The sequence below is a fragment of the Sus scrofa genome, chromosome 16 (genome assembly GCF_054392235.1).
Source record: "Sus scrofa isolate SSC_HxYL_T2T_F1_AM1 chromosome 16, Sscrofa_HxYL_maternal_Yorkshire_Landrace_v2.0, whole genome shotgun sequence".
Classification (NCBI taxonomy): domain Eukaryota; kingdom Metazoa; phylum Chordata; class Mammalia; order Artiodactyla; family Suidae; genus Sus; species Sus scrofa.
In genome coordinates this window covers 36,688,284-36,703,596 of record NC_139398.1, presented here as the reverse complement: position 1 = coordinate 36,703,596, position 15,313 = coordinate 36,688,284, and the positions used below count along the sequence as shown (strand labels likewise).

The window sequence follows — 15,313 nt, the reverse complement described above, 5'->3', positions numbered from 1 at the left end:
ATCCCAAGAGACTGGATATAGTTGCCTGTGCTGTACAGCAAGACCTCATTGCTTATCCATTCTAAATGTAATAGTTTGCATCTACCAACCCCAAACTCCCTGTCCATCCCCCCCTTCTCTTCCCCTTTGGCAAAATAACACATTTTTAATTCTTGGCAAAGCATGTACAAGAGGGCCCCAGTCCTCTGTTCTATGCAGACCTTAGTGGAATGGACAGAAAGTAAACATGTATTGAATAAAAATAAAACAACTTCAGTAGTTCCTGAACCTAAATAAAACAGACCTTTAGGAGTTCTGGTCAGTGGTAACAGACCCAGCCAGTATCCATGAGGATGTGAGTTCAATCCCTGGCCTTGCTCAGTGAGTTAAGGATCCAGGAGCTGTGGTGCAGGTCGCAGACATTGCTCAGATCCCCAGTTGCTGTGGCTGTGGTGTAAGCTGGCAGCTGCAGCTCCAGTTTGCCCCCTAGCCTGGGAACTTCCATATGCCACGAGTGTGGCCCTAAAAAGCAAAAAAAAAAAAAAAAAAGAAAAAGAAAAGAAAAGAAACAGAACTTCAGCTATCTCTATATGCTGGGAGAAAACAAGACAGGGTAATGTGCTGGGAGTAACTAGAAATGAACATTACCTAAGACAGCCAAGAACATCTCTCTCCTTGTTCAGGGAGATGGTACGGTACTCTCTGGAAAGTAAAAGATAACTGGGAATCTGCTGTCCAAGGATGCAGGAAGAGCAGTCAAGGCAGTGGTAGGAAAAGGCTCCTGTGGATGGACAGTGAGATGGAGGGGGAGGGGAGACGAAATGGAATAGGAAGCAGGCAGAGATCAGATGCATGCTTCCTCATTTGATTGTTTCTTTTCAAACTGGAGATATACATATTTGTTAAAAATAAATTATTCTCATTTGAGGATGGGGGCAGGAAAAGTACTTTTAAGTTATTTTTCCTTTGGTTTGGTTTAGTCTTTTAAAGCTTGTCTCTATCCAAGATGGCTATTCTTTGTGGTTGACATTTATTCTGATTGGTGGGGGCCCTTGCCATATATATTGTTACATCTTTTGAAAATCACAACTTGTATTTGATATTTCATTTTTGACTTGGAAAAGTACAGATGAATTTTCCTTTAAACCTAGAACAAAGAATGTGCTCTATGACTTGTCAGTGAAGTTTAAAAAAAGGCCTATTTCATTAGAATGCAGTGCTCAACATTCCCCCCTTTTCACATTGTGTTCATTGACGGCTGTTCAGCTTTCTAGCTAATTTTCCCAGGCTGTTAAATCATTGCCTACTCAGTTACAAGGACCTGGTGCTCTACCATAAGGAAAGTTGCTTTTTAATACAATGAACAATTGTATGCATAGTCTTAGGACTACTTTCTATACATTTCTATAAAAGAGGAACAATTGATAGCAAAATCAGCAATTGCACATTTTATGAAAAAATAAGGACTTTCCACAGAATTACAAAATTTCACGGTTGGAGTTTGCCCTTGAAGTTTACTGGTCCAAACCATCATTATAGAAACAAAGCAAATGAAACCCTCAAATGTAAGCCGCTTTCACAAAATCACTTAATCAAAAAGAGAAGTTCTAGCTAAAATTCAAATTGCTTAATTCCATGGCTTGTGCTCTCTCTACTCAAAAACACACAGGGACACATATGTTTGCTGTATATGAAGGAAATTGGATTCTTATAAAGACTTAAAGGAAACATACATAAAAGATTTCATTCAATCACAGTGTGAGTACAGTTTATTTAATATTCATCTAGGACAAAATCATCCTTATTGATCCAAGCTTCCAATAAAATGAGCTTCATAATCTATATACTACATCTTTTAGTAGCTCTAAAATATGAAATTATGGAAGACTAAAGAGCAGGAAACTTATGTACCCCACTTTGCAAAGATTTAGAGGAATTTGTAATAAATGTGAGTACAGACCCTTGTTTTCAGGCTATGATTGGACTCCTAGATTCATCTGTATTTAAAACTGTAGGAAACTACTTCAATTACATTCTAAATTCTCTTATGAGGTTATGGCCAGAGGGCATAATACTTATATAAAGAGGAGTGTGGCAATTTCAAAATTGAGACTTTCAGGGTTTTTTTTGGCCAAACTAAGAAACAGGCTTCTTGTAGGGTTTTCCACTGATAGGTGCTCTGTTCCAGCTGGTAAGAAGTAGGACAAAAGGTCACTGACCTCCCACTGCCACCATTGCCATGTCAGCGTGTTCTGGCCGCCAGAGCATGGTACAGAGGAGTTATTTGGCTTTTATACACAGTAATGCAAAGCAATATTAGGTAAGGAATGCTGATGATGTCTTTCTCTAGGGTAGCTGGATGGAGGGCCTATAGTACCCCATGCTGGGTGGTAACCTGCCAGACATGGAAACTAGGGATGCTCCATATCAGATCATGAACACCTACAGGTAGGCATTAAACTTTCCATCTCAAAGGTGGAGCAGATGGCAGGCAGCAGCAAGAGGAACAGGCAAATGCACATTAAGTTGCAAAGTGCAGGGGAAGAGAGAAAGAAAATGAGTATGTATCAAATCCTTTCTATGAGCTAAACTCCGTGGGAGTCATTTTGAACATTATGTCATTTACGTTTCCCAATACCCTTTGAAGAAGGAATTAAAGCTATTTCATAAAGAAGAAAAATGAGGATCAGAGAGGTTAAATAAGTTCCTCAAAATTACACAGTTCCTCAGTGGAGAAGCCAGAATTTAAACTGATTCCAAACCAAAGCTCCTCCCACTGAACTGAGGCTTAAGTTCATAACCCAGTTCTATATCCAATGAGGGCATCCAGGTGTGAGAAGCAAGAAAGTATGTATGGATTTGGTTAATTTATTCCAAGGGAGAGTTTGTGAGCTGCTGTTTTATTTTTCTGAGACATGGGTCTGCCAAGGTTTGGACAGGAGAAAAATCTTGTTTCTTGGATCTGGGATTAAATATTTTTGATCCCCTTTCTTGCAACATCAGAAATGTGGCTTAGCTTCAGAAAATATGTCTTATAGATAAAGTGAGGATTTAAATAGAAGCGAGTACTTACCCCAACTGCTGACATAACCATTACTGCTTCATAGCTCTCAAATCTAAAAATTTCCTGCATCTTACCTTGCCTACCAGGAACTGCCACTCCCCAACCTTGATTTCATAATTTCCATTCTCAGATCCAAATGTTCAGCCCCTGTAATAAGACAGGTCGAATCAGCCAATGCATGGAAAATGACGATCTTCAGGTATAGCCCGTTGGCCCAGGCATGGTTTTCTTTATAAACAAAATAGTCAATCTAGGTCCCTGCTCCAGCGAGTAAGAATGAAGATGGGTTGTGCTTCAGGGGCTCACATGATAGAGCAGGGAATAAAGGTTGGATGGCTCCTCACCTTTTGGTCAGGTACCAACCAGCAAGATCTGGAAAAAAGGTTTGAAGGCTTTATTACATTTCGAGAACCGTACATGTGAGAAACATTCAATCCATTTGCCTTTATCAATGAATATTAAGCAGAAATAGTTCTGTTATTACATCAATAGGATGATTATAACACTAGCCAGTAGTTATTGATCACTTAACATAGGCCAGACCTGTACAGGGACTTCACATTTGATTCTCACATGGGTCTGTGAGGTAGGAATCATTATCCATGTGGGCCGTAAGAACATTGAAGTTCAAAGTTGTTATATAACTTCCCCAGGTTCGCAGGGCAAATGGCAGCACAGGCCATGAAGTCCAGTCATACCTGAGGTTGAGCCTTGGGCATAACTGCTCAGTGGGTCCAGTTTCCTCTAAGTGAGTTCAGATATTTAGACTTTTGCAGCCTGCCTACTGTTCCAGAGAACTCAAAACAGGGAGGTAGATTGTATAGCAAAGTGTAAAAGACTAGTATGTTACATAAACATAAATTTTAATGTTTACCTAATATGTCAAACCTCTTTTCCATCCAATCTGATGATATGCCTCTGCCTCAGACATTCTGATTTGCCTTGAAAATGCCAGTGCTTATGAGTCCTTCAACCATGACTTTACCTGAAGCCTTCAACGTATTTGTGTTTTCAGTATCAACCAACTTTTTGATGACTTCAATGACACACAGTAAAAATGCCAATGCTAATGAAAATGGTTAAAACTACTGCATGCTTCTCTTCTGTGCTCATAAATATCTCAACTAATCCTCACAACAGCCCTGTGAGGAAGATAATTATAGCAATCTCTATTTGAGATGAGATGAGGAAATTGGGGCTCAGTGAGGTTAAGTCCCTTCACTAATAATATTCAATTTGTAAATGATGAAGCAAGGTCCCCACCTACCTTTAAGTCCACAAAGTGTGCTCTAAACCCTGATATTCAAAGTGTGGTCCCCAGACCAGCCCCAGCATTCGTATCATCCAAGAGTTAGTTAGACATGCAGAATCTTTGGCTGCACCCTGGACTAAGGCTGCACCCTGTAAATGGGGATGTGACTTGTAACAAGTACTGCAGGCATTGGGGATGCACCTTGCAAGCTGAGAAGCACTACTTTAAATGACACTCTTGACTGGAGGTGAGGTGACCCATTGTCCCATTTCACTCAGGACTAAGGACTGCTTGGGACATGGGATTTTCAGTGCTGAAACTGAGGAAGTCTCAGGCAGACCAGGATAAGTTGGTCATGCTTACTACAGGACTAGGGCATTGGGTCCTCTCTGCAGAGAGATCGATGAGTATTTTCCCGTTTTCTGGGCCTGGAGCACATCCTGTGCTGGCTTTCTGCCTCCCCTGTGGTCACAGGAGTGTGTGAGTGTGTCCTGGGATGGTATTACTGCTACTCTTCAGTGTGGATGGGAGCACCATCGAGGCAAGATGGACCTTAAGCCCTCAGATCAGTGTCCACGTCTGGGTTCCTGAACCTTGACACTTGACCTAGGTCATAATGGGAAGTATCTTTTCCCTCTCATCAATCTTCCTCACTCCATTATAATCCCAAATGAACACACAGTAATTGCAAGTAAGTGCATTCTCACTCTCTGCTTTCTGGCTTCATTCATTTAGCTCTTGGACCTGTTTTTCTAAAGCTTCCATTAAATCTAGATATGTGAAAATCCTTATTGCTTTAATATTAATGATTTCCATGAGAGAAATTTCAATCCATGTATTTATAATTGACCCAAACATCATTATCTTAGTGGCAGAAACTACTAAGCCTTCAGCCATTGCTACAGACTTTGCCTCATGATGATTTTGTAACCCAAATCATAGCCGAAAAATAGATTGCTTGTTTTCAACAAAGAGGATATGTAAGTTCTACTTGTAAATTCTATAATATTTCCTTGTCCCAAGGGGGGAAAATTTTATATATTTTACACAGTAATATTTATACACAGAAAATACAGCAATTTTTGATATAGGGGGCAGCATGATTCCCCTAATTGGCTTTCATTTACTTTGTGGGTAATGAGAAGGTCTTGCATTATTCTCAACTTTCAGTACCCTGTGGAGAGATGGCTAAGACTGAATCTCCCTGTTAATATCATTATTTAGTTTTCTCCTGAAATTTTGAGTCACTTGCTCAGACCTTACCTGGTACCAGCACTTGCTGTGATTTCATTGTTATTTATGTTTAGGCCTTTGTCTCGCCTCTCAACCACATTGAGAAATTTTAATACAATCACTGCCATTCATTCATTTATTCAGTAAACATTTATTGATCACCGATTATGAGTTAGGACCTGCATCGTAAATAATAAAAATATGTTTGGTGTCTTAAGTGACTATGAGATAAAATTGTGAAAAATAAGCATAGTGCAGTATAAAAATTTTTAACAGGCATTACAGAAAGACAAAAGCCTGAGAGATTTCTTACTGGTAGGATCAAGGAAGAATATTAGGGAGAAAATCATATTTTGAGTTAGCCCTCTTGTGAGATTTTTAGAGAAGGAAACCACATGCAAAAATCCTAGGGCAGGAAAGAATAGAACATGTCATGGGGATAAAACATGTCTGATCTGGCTAGAGCTTATGAAGAGGAGCTGGGAGAGATGAGGTTTCAAAGGAATTTGGAAACTGATCATGTGGTTTGGAGTGTAATTCAGTAAAGATCAGGGAGTCAATGGAGGTTTCTAACCAAGGAATTGTCAGAGTCTGACAAAACTATGTTCACCCAGCCAGAATGTGTAGGAAGAACAGAGCAGGAGGCAAACAGAATTTATTTGGAGCCTGTTAAACTAGACCCAGGAGAAGTAATAAAACCTACATTAGAATTTCTTTTTGCATCCCTTAGCCATGGCTTCTTTTTCCTCAGATACACTTACTTAGGATTCATCCATCTGGCTCTCAGCATCTTTGAAGGAATTTTTTTTCCTGTGCCACATAGTCTTCAAATCATTCTTAGGTAAGAAATGCACAAGAGGGTAGGCTTAACAGAGGGCACAAAGAGACACTTTTCAACAAAAAATAATGAGAACTCTTTTAATAAGGACATATTATATCGCATACAGCGTACTAGGTGCTCTGCATATGGTTCATTTAATTCTCAAAATAACCACATGAGGATGGTATTATTATTATTTCTGTTTTGAAGATGGGGAAACTGTGGCTTAGGCAGGCTGTTTCCATATATGATCTAAGGCTATTGTGTTATTGTTATCTCCAACAGGAAGAATCCAGAATTTTTACTTTAGAAGACTTTATAACTTTGCTCTATTCCTAATTCTAGCTTTTATTCAGAACACACTCATAATCAGTGTTCATTAACCCTGAGGGCACCCAGCCAGAGAAACTATGAGGGAATAATGAGGAGGCAGGGAATGGCAGTCCTAGGACACAAGGTTCCAGGTGACACTGGGTGGAAATGGGGCAGAAAGATTAGAATGGTGATGACATTGTTAATTTTTAATATAAATAACTTCTTATAATACACTTGCAGATGTTGTAGGGACCTTGGGGAAATTGAACCTGGGGCCTTTTAAGCATATATTCTCAATTGGATAAAATTCATTGGACCAAATGAACAAAATTAGGGTAAAATTCAATATTCTCAGTACAGGCAAATAATCTTTGGGTTTCTACTGTCACTTGTTTCTGCCATCAAATATCCTTTAGAATGGCCACCACAGTGGGTCTAATACCCAGCAGACTTTCCTTATAACTGCATGTAAAATTGAGGAAACATATTTCATCTTTTGGAATTAACTATATAGCCATGGAGTGTCTGGTGAAACCAGATCGGTTTGAATAATGAAAGCATGAAATAGCTTCCCATTTTTCACAGAAAAGGCTAGAATATTTAATAGAAACCAGACAAGAACCAGTGTCTATGAACCTATTTTATCAACATGTCCCCTCTTAACCATAATTCTCAGGGAAGTAATTGTGGATTCTTCCTCTTGGCAAATCTGAATATTCCTGTTTTATCCTTAGAAATAAAAGGGAGGCTCATGTTCTGTCCAGCCACAAAGCTCAATGATCAGGCAATCAAGTAAAAGAGCCCATTTTCCCTTTTTCTCTTGACTAGACACTTTTCTTGGGGTCTTTTTCTAGAGTCTCTAACTCACACTCAATGCAATCAGCTGTATGTCTGAAAATGACACATTTCTAAAAGTCACAGTTTGGGGAGGAGGACTAATTGGTGTAATATGGTGCCATATTCTCTTTCTTGACTAGACACTTTTCTTGGGGTCTTTTTCTAGAGTCTCTAACTCACACTCAATGCAATCAGCTGTATGTCTGAAAATGACACATTTCTAAAAGTCACAGTTTGGGGAGGAGGACTAATTGGTGTAATATGGTGCCATATTCCTCATGGTTTTCCTCTTCACACAGCTGGAAGCTAAATGTCAGAGGAAAGGCTTCCTCAAGTCTTTATGAGGTGGAAAATTTTGACTGTAGAGAAAATCAGACTAAAAATAATTTATTCAGCATCCATCCATCTATTTCACAAATAGTTATTATCTACATGGCACTCAGCTAGGTACTACGTGGCAACTTTTGAAAAGTAATTATGTGCAATTACAAATTATACTTAGATGACACATTCCAATGGATGTGCATGATGCTTCTGGAGATTTACACAGAAATGACCTAAACTATGAAAACACAACCCCAGACTGGGTTTAATTAAATACGTGTTCATAAGACGATGATGGTAACCATCATAGCATATGCTCTTGGCATTTCATCCATGTGTGATGGCCATGTCATTTCCAAGTGTTGGATGTGGAATAAACCATCTTTTTTACTTCCAAGATCTCACATCTCAGATATAATTATTTTTATATCTTTTCTGCATGTAAAATTTGGTATATGGCTTATTTTTATGTTATAATAATATGTTTATACATTACATAAAATCACATTTAGTTTATGTGCACATATGTGTGATTAGTAGGTAGAAAGAAAAATAAGGAAGGAGGGATTCTGGGGAAAAGAAGAAAGGGAAGAGAGTGAGAAGGAGAGTCTGTGCTTTCCAGATGTTTCCATTCCTTCCTCCTCTGTCAAGTGAGTGAATTTTTCCACAAATTACACCACAAATGTCACATTACTTTTTCTTTATATATCTAATTTAGGTCCCTCACTGAGCAAAGTTGATAAGAAGTTTGACATCAGTTGTTTTGGGGTCTGAAGTCCCATAGATGTTCAGAAAGGAGGACTGTCCATCCCATCCATTCTTCTACATCTTCCTTCCTCCAAGACCCCCGAGCTGGTAAGGTGTGGCCCTCCATCACAGGTCTCACACCATGAACACTTGCCCAGATGTTGGCCCAGCCCACTATGGAAGGGGTGTGTGTGTGTGTGTGTGTTGCAGGGACAGCAGGGGTTGGATGGGATCATGGGAATCATGGGAACCTCTAGTCTTTTTTTCTGAAGTATAGCTGATTTACGATGTTATGTTAGCTTTGGGTGTATAGCATAGTGATTCGGTACTTTTGCACATTACATTCCATAATAGGTTATTAGAAGATAATGGGTATACTTCCTGTGCTATACTGTATATCCTTGCTGCTTATCTATTTTATATATAATAGTTGGATCTTTTAATCCCATACCCCTAATCTTTCCCTCCCCCCTTTCTCTCTCTCCTTTGGTAACCATGAGTTTGTTTCCTATATCTGTGAATCTGTTTTGGTTTTGCACATTTATTCATTTATAATATACTTTTAGATTCCACATATAAGTGGTATTACATAGTATTTGTCTTTCTATAACTTATTTCACTAAACGTAATATTCCCTATGTCCATCTATGTTGCTGCAAATGGCAGTACTATTCCTTTTTATAACTGAGCACTATTCCATTTTATGTACATACTGCATCTTCTTAATCCATTGGTCTGTTGATGGACACTTGGGTTGCTTCCATATCTTGGCTCTTATAAATAATGCTTCTGTGAACACTGGGGTGCAAGTATCTCTTCAAATTAAGTGTTTTCATCTTATTAGTATATATGCCCAGGAGTGGAATTGCTGCATCCTATAGTAGTTCTATTTTTAGTTTTTTAAGGAGCTGCCCTACTGTTTTCCATAGAGGCTGCACCAATTTACATTCACAGCAATAGTATAGAAGGGTGTATGAGACCTCTGGTTTTAATGCCGAGTTTCTTCGTACAGATGCCCTACCACTACCACCTGAGAGTCTGCCACATCTGAGAGTTACACAGCCCTTTCTTTCTCTAGTCCCCACTAACCAACCACCTTCTTGAGGTGAGACCATTCCTCTTTATGTTCTCAGGAATCCTTCCATCTTAGACAAAGCAGTTTTAACGCCTCTACAGGTTAAAACTTGAAAAAATAAGAAAACATAATGCCTGAATTAAGAGAAATCCAAACTGAAGAATTCAAAGACTTCTCTCTCCTCTTGGGAAGGAAAACATACCGCATTTTTTTTCCTATATCGCAGATAATTATATTTATAGATATTATCAATATCTACTTATCTACATCTATATATTAATTATCCATCTCTCTATATATATCAATCTATATCTACATTTCTATTATCTGTCTGTATCTCTCTCCATAGCTACCTGTATCAAATTATTTCCCAATGGATCATTTGCCATACTGTGTTGTCAGTAAACCATCTTGATGCACTTATTATCTCCTATTAACCATGCAATTCCTGTGGAAGTGTTGCAAAATCAAAAAAAAAAAAAAAGAAAGAAAAAAAAAAGTAGGGCCGAAAAGAATCTGAGTTGGCTTTTTTAGTATTTCTTAAACTTTGAATATTCCAGCAGCACATTTACAACTTTTGTTGTACTCACTCATTATGGTCTATTATTTTCTGGATATATTTCTTTAAATCAGCTCCTTTATTATACTAAAATACAATATTTTTAAAGTAAATCTATTGGCATTCATGGAGAATAACTTGCAAAATAATTTGCCTAAGAAAAAATAGAATGAAAACCAAACATTGTTCGGTCCTAGTTGCTGCAATAGGCAGACTCCGGCCTTGAGACTGTTTCTTGCACCATTTCTTTCTGACCAAAGGTGAATTTAAAAAGATATGATGGGGAATTCTTATCATGACTCAGCTGGAATGAATCTGACTACCATCCATAAGGGTGCAGGTTCGATCCCTGGCCTCACTCAGTGAGTCAAAAGATCCGGCATTGCCAAGAGCTGTGGTTTAGGTCACAGATGTGGCTCAGATACCACATTGCTGTGGCTGTGGTGTGGGCTGGCAGCTACAGCTCCGATTCGACCCCTAGCGTGGGAACTTCCGTATGCCACAGTTGTGGCCCTAAAAAGACAAAAAGCAAACAAACAAACAAACGAGGATTTCCCATTGTGGTTCATTGGGTTAAGAATCTGACTAGTGAAGTTCCCTTCATGGCTCAGCAGTAACAAACCTGACTAGTATCCATGAGGATGCTGGTTTGATCTCTGGCCTTGCTCAGTGAGTTAAGGATCTGGCATTCCTGTGAGCTGTGGTGTAGGTTGCAGATGCAGCTTGGATTAGGCGTTGCTGTGGCTGTGGTGTAGGCCGGCAGCTGCAGCTCTGATTCAACCCCTAGCCTGGGAATTTCCATATGCCATAGGTGTGGCCCTAAAAAACAAACAAAAAATTGGCTTTCTCTTTGTGTTATTTAATCTTACTTGTGAGTCTACATGTCACACACACACACACACACACACACACACACACACACACACACAAATTGTGTCTCCTACTTTGAGAAACACTGAGGGAATTTATTCCCTCCACTTTGCACAAGAATTTAGCCCCAGAGAAAATGAGTTCTTACCTTTCTTCTGACAAAGCTAGGACTAGCCTCTGAGTTTCTTGACCTTGAGCTCTATGTCCCGACCCACATCATCCATCTGTCCTACTTATAGGTTATTATAGGACTATATCTTTATCTGTGCCTCATCACTCTAGCTGGATAGCCAGTCCTCTGAGGTCAGGAGCTGTGACAATATTCTTTACATACTCTTCTGCACATGGTGTCTTGCACTCTATAGGCACTTTATTAAGAAATAAAAGTTGAGTTTGCGGTGAATACTAGTTGTGTCATTAGTTAGTGTTTGTGAGGAAATCAGAATTGCCCCTCTGTCACTTCCAGGTTAGGATAAAGGGCCATCCTGGCCAGACATTGTTCAAGAGACTCTGGCAACTGAGCTCTAGCTCTGCCACCAGGAAAGACTGTGAGGAAAGTGGTGGCATGGAGAAAAACAGATGGACAGGGAACGAGTTTCTAGATACAACTCTCCTAAAGTCAAGACATGCAATAATCATGCTGGTTATGAATGACTTAAAGAGCACAGAGGGAAGAGCCATTATAAGACTAAAAACAGATGAGGAATTAAAGTAGAAGAGGAGGAGGATAAAGAAGAAGAAGAAAGGCAAAACGTATTGGTTCAGAAGACTACAACTCTTTAATATACAACTCTTTAATATACTGAGGGAGGAACAACTCAGCCGAAATTAAAACTCCAGAGAAGCTCAGCTGTAAAGTTGGTGTTAAAATGAGAACACCCAGAGCTCCCAGAGCACCGCTTTTGGTGCTTCCAAAATCTATGTCCAGTATACAGAGCTGGGTTGGCCATTTTGGTCCACAGCCTCTCTCTCTCACACCTACTTAACGTGGCTGTGTGGTGATCATGCTGGCAGCCTAAATGAGTTGCTGCAGGGAAGAATCTAGTGCCATGTGGGAAGCTCATAGTCATGGACCACCCAGGCCTCAGGTGATGGAGCAAACGTAAGGAAAGTCCACCCTGGAGCTGAGGTGGGTCCAGCTGTGCAGCCTGACCTGGTGGAAAATTGTTTTGTGTCCCATGTAGAAACTTTTTTCTTGTCCTTGTTTTTTAACTTGCCTGAAAGCCAATTTATGCTTCTGAGAAAAAGCTCATTCCTTGGGTAATATCCATCTACAATTTCCCTTTATTGCCATATTACTGTAAACAGAAGAGAGCTCGGGGCAGCTGTGTTGGCCGAATCTCTTACTGCTGTATTTTTATGAAAACTTAGCAGCTTTTCAGTCCCCTTTATTTTTCCCCCCTTACAACTTCCCACCCTCACACTGCTGCCACCCATCCCCACCTCTGCTTCTTCTCTGGACTCATTATTTTTCTTGGAGATGTTCTTTTACATATCAACTAACCAGAGGAATTGGCCCCGATGCACTCAGGCCTGGAGAGGATTCACAGTTATGTCAGAAGGAAGAAATGTCCAAGTTCACTTCCAAGAGAACTAATTAGCTTCTAATAACAAACCATCTCCAGAGAGTGTGATGGTCTAGGTGTTTGAGCAAAAAACACAGGCCAAACCCCCCTACTTCTAACACTCGTTTTTCACTCCCAGATAAATCAATTTTTCCAAACACTTCTAAAGAATTCTCATTCATTTTTGTAGCCCCCCCGCCACGATCTAACTATGCAGAGCTAATGCTCAAAACAGGTTTTCCAAATGAATAATTCATGAGAATTAAGGAATTGTCCAGGGTGTTAAATATGTGGTAGATTTATAGATATCCAATAACTTTCTGATAATTCAACCCCATCACTGAAGTTGTATTACCTAGAGATTTCCTGTAGATTACTCATAACTGAAGTACTTGAAGGTCATATGTGACTTCTTGGTAGTATTCTTGGTTGTACTTTGTGGATTCTAGAGCACAAAGTGTTACTTTAACCTATATGATTTATTAATTTAATTGATAATGCCTATAGCCTGTGGAAGCACTCTTACTATTTTGAGGGTTCAGCTATGAGGCTTTCAAGATACTGCCTACACAGGGCCATCTGGAGAAGGAGGATAGAGATAACTAGAGAAGGTGTTAAGAAACAGAGGAAGGTGGAAAGCACTAACCTGTCTCACAACAGGGCCTCAAAAGAGGGGACAGGAAACTGGTCAAAGCCCCAAGAACAAATTTCAAGGCACAGCTGATCTTTTCCTGGGTCAGCAGTGCTATCAAGGGGGTCCGATCTGGCAGACAGAACGTGGTGGCAGGATTCTAGGCTGGGGTGCTTTGGGAATTCAGGTGACCAGCGATCAGTATCGTGATTCCAAATGGTCCACCTGGTTTAAAGCTCAACTCCCGTTTAATAACTGGGGCGGTGCCTAGGAAATTTCCGATATAAGAAAAGTAGATTGGTTTAAAGAGAAAAAAAAAAAAAGAAAGAAAACTAGGCAAGAATCCTGTCATGGGTTGGATTGTGCCATTTCCCCATTCATATAATGAAATCCTGCCCCCATATCTGAGAATGTGACCTTATTTAGAAATAGGGTCATTGCAAATGCAATTAGTTAAAATGAGGACATACTGGAACAGGGTGGCACCTAGTCCAGTACAACTGTGTCCTTTTGAGAAGGGGAAATTTGGACATAGACACACACAGGGAGATTCATAGAAAGACTGGAGTAATATGGCAGAAGCCAAGGAACACAGACGTTTGTCAGCAAACCACCAGACGCGAGGTGAGAGGCGTGGAAGAGCTTTCTTCCTCCTAGCTCTCAGAAGAAACCAACTCTCCTGACACTGTCGTCTCAGACTTCTGGCTCCAGAAGTGAAAGACCATCAGTTGTTGAAGCCACTGGTTTTTGTGGTGCATTGTTTCCCCAACCGGGGAAGCTAATATAAACCCCCAGTCAAGTCAACTGGCAAAGCTCCAGGGAATTGGGGCACCAAGGCAGAAGGGCAGTCAAGGGGACTGGGCAGGTGTGGCACAAGTACGGAGGGGACAGCTACAGTACATCCATGCCATCTTAGTCCCAAACCCACAAATCCCAGATACTGGAAATAAAGCAAGTCTAACCTCATACCTACCTCCTGGGGTGGGGGTCGGGAGGAGCAAACCTGCTGTTACACCCAGAGCTTTGGTCAGACTGGTCCAAGGCTTGAATGGGCCAAGAACAAGGCTGAAATCCCCTTTGCCTGTAGGAACAGACAGCAGGCAGTTGATATCTTACAGAAAAGGCTGAATCAGAGGTCACTGCCAGCCAACTCTGAATTTGCAGTTCTTTTCCTGATACCCTCTTGCAACCACCCCCTAAATTTTTTCCATCATACCTCACATCCCTTTGGTTCTTAAAGGGTTTGGCTTTTGATATTTCAATCTGAGTATATCTGCCAGTAGCCTAGATTCCCCAAATACCCCTCTTATAAATACCACCCCCAATATTTGTTTATCATATTTGAATTTCCTTTGGTTCTTCAGTGGGCTTTGCTTTTTGGAGTCAGGTCTGTATGTACCTGCCTAGACTAAATATCCTCCCTGTGTTCACCATTGTCCCATCTGCCTTTTGGGCTCCCTTCTGGGCACCACCCTCCCATCTCTGGCAAGTGAATCCTTTTCACTACTTGACCTCCTGTAACTAGTCACACCCCTAGACACTATTTCTGCTAAGTTCTGTCCCATGGGACAGGACACCTCCCAAACAGGCAGCCAAAAGACAGATTGGGAAATCACATGAGCCAAAACAGCTGCTGTGGGAGAGGCTGATAATCCAACATGATGTGAGTACAGAAAATGACTGGCTGTCTAGAAGCATAGAATTTTAGAAATGTATCTAATACAACTCTTATACAGATCAGGAAACAGATGAGCAATTGCATCATACTCGCAGCGCTGGCAATTCAAAGAGCCGGCGGTTTGCACTGTACCTGAGGGGACTTGCTATACATGGGTGGGCAGCAGATTCTACAGAGAGGAGCCAGCAGCAGTGATTTTGACAGCAGTGGGAGAGTAAATGGGTACTCTGGGCACAGGGACAGAACCAGACAGAGAATGTGTTTACAACAGAGGCCTCAACAAAATGTGCCCAAAGGGAGCTGAGGGAGGTGAGAGAAATACCACAGAGCCACAGGATAGTGAAGATGGACAGCTGAGAACTAA

At 40.5% G+C, this 15,313-nt stretch overlaps 1 protein-coding gene and 1 long non-coding RNA gene across 15 annotated transcripts in view; one reads left to right on the top strand and one right to left on the bottom strand.

Annotated features, from left to right (window-relative positions):
• LOC102163534 (uncharacterized) overlaps positions 1–11,375 on the bottom strand; it is a 56,854-nt gene extending 45,479 nt beyond the window's left edge. The window contains exons 1-2 of the long non-coding RNA XR_002339537.2: positions 11,224–11,375; positions 3,118–3,190 (exon numbers count right to left, since the gene is read on the bottom strand). This is a non-coding gene — a long non-coding RNA (uncharacterized LOC102163534). The remainder of the gene's footprint in view (positions 1–3,117; positions 3,191–11,223) is intronic.
• The window catches only part of DAB2 (DAB adaptor protein 2), a 942,412-nt gene that overhangs the window by 788,580 nt on the left and 138,519 nt on the right, over positions 1–15,313 (top strand). For 6 of the 14 annotated variants that reach the window (XM_085002157.1, XM_085002155.1, XM_085002151.1 and 3 more), the window contains exon 2: positions 8,543–8,679. The exons of the other annotated variants lie outside the window; for them this stretch is intronic. The gene's annotated coding sequence lies outside the window, so the exon portion shown is untranslated. The remainder of the gene's footprint in view (positions 1–8,542; positions 8,680–15,313) is intronic. 14 annotated transcript variants of the gene reach the window in all.